This window comes from Microtus ochrogaster, chromosome 6 (genome assembly GCF_000317375.1).
Source record: "Microtus ochrogaster isolate Prairie Vole_2 chromosome 6, MicOch1.0, whole genome shotgun sequence".
Classification (NCBI taxonomy): domain Eukaryota; kingdom Metazoa; phylum Chordata; class Mammalia; order Rodentia; family Cricetidae; genus Microtus; species Microtus ochrogaster.
In genome coordinates this window covers 9,498,195-9,504,393 of record NC_022013.1, presented here as the reverse complement: position 1 = coordinate 9,504,393, position 6,199 = coordinate 9,498,195, and positions in this window count along the sequence as shown.

The following is a 6,199-nucleotide window of genomic DNA, read 5'->3' as shown; positions in this document are numbered from 1 at the left end:
AAGGAGAAGAAGAAGAAGAAGAAGAAGAAGAAGAAGAAGAAGAAGAAGAAGAAGAAGAAGAAGAAGAAGAAGAAGAAGAAGAAGAAGAAGAAGAATTCTGAGGCAAAGGCACTGCTGCCAGCCTTCCTTCTCTCCCTACTGGTGAACGCATCTCCTTTGCAGCTGCCTCTGATCTTGTCATCCTTGGTGACATCAGAGCCAAGCCTCTTCGACCTTCCAACATGAACTGAAGAGCAGCAGCCCTCCCAGAATCCTCCAGGCCTTTAACACTGAACTGTAATTAGTGAAGCATCTGGACCTGGAGACTGAGCATGCCCTGGGTCCTCAGCCTCTCTAGCATGCAGATGAGCCCTTATAATGTAAGTTGGTACAATAAATTCTCTTTACAATGTGTATGTTCATTCTATCCACACTGTTTCCTTTATAGACCCTTGACTAATATGCATAATTTCTCATACAGTCTCTTATACATGCAAGTCTCTGTCAGGAATACCGTCACAGCTCCTCTGCGTGGATAACCTCTATAGGACTCCTTTCCTTACACAAGTGCAGAAGGGGTTAAATGACCCATATCTATGAGCACAAAAAATACTGTGTCCTTATCCTCACATTTATCCAACTATATTCTAGCCTGTGCATTTCTCTGTTTATCTCCCATATTAGACTGGGATTCTTTATGAACATGGACTGTTCTAGCATCATTTCTGTTGCAGTCACAAATAACCTGACAAAAAGTATTTTTTTTTTATTAAGGAAGGGATCTATTTTGGATTACAACCCCAGGTTACAATCCGTCATTTAAGGAAAATCAAGTCAGGAATTCAAGAAGCTGCACATCACACCCACAGGCAAAAGCAGGGAAACAAATGGATCCTTGCTTACTTGCTCAACCAGCTTTGCCCTTATGTGGCAGAATCAATCTAGGGGTTGATTCTGCTCACAGTGGGCTGGGTCTTCATACATCAATTAGCAATAAAAATAATCATATCCACAGACATACCAAAGGCTAATCTGATCGGGATTACGCCTCATTAATGCTTTCTTCCCAGGTAAATGTAGGTGATGTCAAGTTGATAGGTAAAATTCAGCAAAATTCACCAACACAGGAAGCATCTCATCATTCCCTTGCATAAGTATTTAGAAAAAGTGTTCTCGCGTTAACTAGTAACCTTCCCTCCAGTTGGGCTGTCATTTTCATTTTCCTCTTCCCTGTCCAAGCCCCTGAATAGCTTCTGGATCTATCCCAACACATCTGGCTTTTTGATCCTCGGAGACCAATTTCCCTTCTCACCTTTGCCTAATCAGCAGGGAGCAACCCTGATCCTGCTACCAACCTTGGCTGTCCTTCACAAACCTGCTCTGTTTTCATAGAGAACGAATGTTGTCTTTCTTTTGAGTGTACATGTGTGAGCCTTTTTGAACGTATTAATTCAATCAGTAAATGCAGATAGAGCTGTAATGTATTTACAGACTTCTATGAAAGACATGGCAGGTTTCATTCATCAAAGCTCTTCTCAAGGGGAGCTGGAAAGTTGGTTCAGTTGATAAAGTATTTGCCGTGAAAACATGATCTGAATTCAAATCTTCAGTGCCTATGCAAAAAAAGGCAGCCATTGTAGCAAGCCTCTGTATACCCAGTGATGGGGAGGTTAAAACATGGGGAATCCCTGGAGCTCATTGGCCTGTCAGTTTAGCTGAATAGGGAAGCTCCAGATTCAGTGAGAGACTCTGACTTAAAAATAAGGTGGAGAGTGATTGAGGATCCTCTTGATGTTGACCTCTGGCCCTTACATACATATGCAGGCTCATTTGAACAAACATACATGCACAAAGCCATAAGAACACAAATATACACCACACCAAAAATATGATGGGCAAACGTCTTTGTCTTGAGGAAACGTCTTTGAGTCGTGAGAGCCTGGGATGCTGCTGGTTTTCTAACCCAGAGTGCACGGCCTGCTGAGAAAAGCTGCGTGGCCTCATCTGCCCACTCACGCAGAGGTGGGGAATGTTCCCTGAATTGCCCTGAGCTATTTCACAATGCTGAGACAGTGATGTCATGTTGGAACTTTTCTAGATAGACGCCAGGAGGGTGGGAGGGGAAATCAAAACTTGTTGACAACCTAAGAAAAAATATCTTCCCACAGGGAAGCTGTGGTTAAAGCTAGCTAATGTGTATGCTGCTGATGAGAGCCTTCTCCTGAAGGTCATTTTGTTTTATAGCTTACCTGTTTGACCAGTTCACATGGTATGTGTTTGTATGTGTGTATCTGTGTGCGTCTGCGGGTATTCTTTTATATTCTCTATGTGTGTTCTTTTGTGTGTCTGTGTGTCTTATGTGTGCCTGTGTATTCTTGTCTCTGTATTTGTGTTTGTATATGTACGTCTGTGTATGTTTGTGTGTGATATGTTTGTGTCTATACATGTTCTTGTCTCTGTATTTGTGTTTGTATATGTACATCTGTGTATGATATGTTTGTGTGTGATATGTTTGTGTGTGATATGTTTGTGTCTATACATGTTCTTGTCTCTGTATTTGTGTTTGTATATGTACGTCTGTGTATGATATGTTTGTGTGTGATATGTTTGTGTCTATACATGTTCTTGTCTCTGTATTTGTGTTTGTATATGTACGTCTGTGTATGATATGTTTGTGTGTGATATGTTTGTGTCTATACATGTTCTTGTCTCTGTATTTGTGTTTGTATATGTACGTCTGTGTCTATTTGTGTGTATGTCTGTTTGTGTGTGTCTATGTGTATCGCTATCTCTATAGCTGTCTGTGTGTATGAACACTTATGCACACTGGGTGGTGGAAATGAAAGGGAAGGAAAAGGTCTTTTTTCCTTCCGCAATCCTGTGAGTCTCTTTTGGCATCACTGCCACGCTTCTCATGGCTCTTGGAAGAAGGCTGTTAGATATCATAAAATAAATGCAGAAATCATCTAGTCTCTTGTACATCTTGTTAAAAATTATGTTTACCATTGCAGATGTGGCCTCATATGTATACATGTGCCCACTGGCCACAGCGCTGGTGTGGAAGTCAGAGAACAACTCCAAGTGACAGGCTAAACACTCTTCCTTGTTTGAAATGCCGTTTGTTCTTCAGTTCTTTGAACAGACCAGCCTATCTGGCCCACACTCTTCCAGGGTTTCTCCTGACCCTGCTTCCCATCTTACCGTAAGAGAGCTGGGATTGCAGATACAAACACGTGTTACTGTGACTGGCTAATGTGGGTTTTGAGACTCAAAGCTTAGGTCCTCACACCTGCACAGCAAGTATTTTAACCACTGGACTATCTTTCCAGACATGATGACATTTAATGGGGGGAGCCTCTTCTTACCCATATATATTATAATTTGTGTGGTTAGAATATTCTTGTTTGAAAATAAGTAATAAATGATAGATGTCAGAATGGTAGCTACTCACAGGGAAAGAACTGGGACAGTAAGAAAGGGTAAAGCTTGGATGTTAATACAATTTTAATCTTGATTTTAGTGCTGTTTGTATGACTCAATTCAAGTTGAGAACATTTATTAAGATGTTGGCTTATGATTATTTATCTTATTTTATTATTTTTTGAGTATGTGTACTTTGCCAGCATGCATGTAAATGTATCATATGCATGTGTGATACCCATAAATACCAGAAGAGGGCATCAGATCCTCTAGAACTGGAGTTAAGAAGATTGTGACCAGACCCTTGGATACTGGGAACCTCATCCAAGTCCTCTATAAGAACAAGAAGAGCTCTTGCAGAGGGGTGGAGGTACACACCTTTAATCCCAGCACTTGGGAGGCAGAGAGAGAATATCTCTGTGAGATCAAGGCCACAGCCTGGTCTACAAGAGCTAGTTCCAGGAAGGCTCCAAAGCTATACAGAGAAACCCTATTGAGAGAGAGAGAGAGAGAGAGAGAGAGAGAGAGAGAGAGAGAGGAGCTCTCGACCACTGAGCTGGCTCTTCAAGTCCTGGTACGTATTTTTCTATAGGTTTTCTATGTCTTGACAAAAAGTCCAATGATGTATCTTGTTCTGGTTAGGTATCTATTGTTATCATGAAACATCATGACCAAAACAAGTTGGGGAAGAAAGGGTTTAGTTTATTTGACTTATTGACTTACACTTCCACATCACAGTCCGTTGCTGGAAGAAGTCAGAAACCCAGGCAGGGCAGGAACCTGGAGGCAGAAGCTGATGCCGAAGCCATGGAAGGGTGCTGTTTACTGGATTGTTCCCCAAGGCTTGCTCAGCCTGCTCTCTTATAGACCCAGAACCGCCAGCCCAGGGCTGGCACCACCCATGATGGGTTGAGCCCTCCCACATCAATCACTAATTAAGAAAATGCCCCCACAAGCTTTCCTATAGCCCAATCTTATAGATGCACTTTCTCAGTTGAGGCTCCCTCCGATGACCCTAGCTTGTCAAGTTGACAATATCTCTCCTGGACACACCTTGTACTAGCATCTGCAGCAAATGAGAACACCTAAAATTCCTTTAAATACCAGGGGCTGGGGAAGGCATGAAGTTATCTGGTGTAAATTGATCCCCTTCTTTGTTTTAAAGGATTATGCCCAAAGAACCCAAGCTACCAGTCTGGTTATTACATTGCAACCCCCTCAGACCCATGCCCCCATTTGCCTTTGAAGAGACACCTTATAAACTGCAAAGCATAATCAATCATTCACTGTGTGTGAAGACTCAGAGGTGAGTGATTTAGTTAATATGACTTTATTGGGAGCTAGGGACCTGGCTCAGTCAGTGAACTGCTGGCTATGCAATACCTGGACCTGAGTTTGATCCCCAGAACCCACATAAAAGCTGGGCACACTTCTCACAGTGCTGAGGAAGCAGAGGCAGCAAACTGCCTGGGGGCTCCCCAGCCCCCTGTCCATCCTAACCAGAGAGCCCCAGGGCCCTAGGATGGTCCCAGTCTGAGAAAGGAAAGTAGAAGGATCCTGTGAAACAATGCTTAAGATTGAAGTTTGGCACCCACACATTTGAGCACAGACACCTCTGCACACATGCCTATACATACATGCAGACACACAGTGTTCTCTCACTATGTCTCTCTCTCCAATGACTCTGCAATGAGTAAGTTTGCTGAGGACGAAAGTGATAGGGAGGAAGACAAGTCACTTCCCCGAGGCGAGGAAGCTGGACTGGAACCTGGATTAGCAACACAGTGACGCTCTACGGACTAGCTCTCTCTCGAGGACCACAACCTTATTCAGATCCGTGGTGTTTGACCTAACTTCTGTGTCTTCCAGGATGTCTGAACTTTGGTTCACATTTTGCCGACAGGTCTGCCTGACTCAACCTGTGTTCAGCCCATCTAATTACCGATACGATGCCCGGCCTGGTACTGAAGTCCAACAGCAGCTAAGTGCCGGACTCCCTTGGGAAATGCCAGATGGCTCAGTGTTGGATCTTCTAATCTTAATACTCACTTGGTCACCCCTTTTTGTGAACCGTTGGGAAGATAACAAGAAAGAAACAAAATCGACGAGGGGGTGATAGCTCAGTGGACAAAGGACTTGCTGTGCAAGCACGAGGATCTGAGTTTGGAACCCCAGCACCCATGTGAAAACCCAAGCATGGTGGCACGGTCTTGTGATATTAGTACTAGGCAGGGAGAAATGGCGCTGGCTAGCCTGCCTAGACAAATGGCACGCAGCAGGTTCAGTGTGAGATTTCACCTGCTCTTGTTTCGTTTCTGCTGCTATGATAAAACACCCTGACAAAGAGCATCTTAGAGGGAACTGGATTTATTCTGCCACAATTCCAGATTACGATCTGTCATTGCAGGGAAAGCTAAGGTGGCAGGAAGTTCAAGCAGCTAATCGCATCACCGCCACAGTGGGGATGACTACAGGCATGCTGCCCGGATGATTTTCTCTAGACTTAGACAGTCCACCAACCCCTACCTAGGGAATGGTGCTGCCCAAAGTGAGCTGTGTCTTCCCACATCAGACAACATGATTAAGAAACCCCACCCCATAAGCATGCCCATAAGCAAACCTGGTCTAGACAACCCTTCACTGGAGTCCTCTCCCCAGGTGAGTCTAGGACCTATCAAGGTGGTGGCACTTAAAACTGACCCTCACAGTCTCAAAACAGGTAAGTAAGGAGGAGAGTCAATTGAGGAAAACATCCCAATGTAAAACACTTTGACCGCTGTTCACATCCACATGGGTAAGC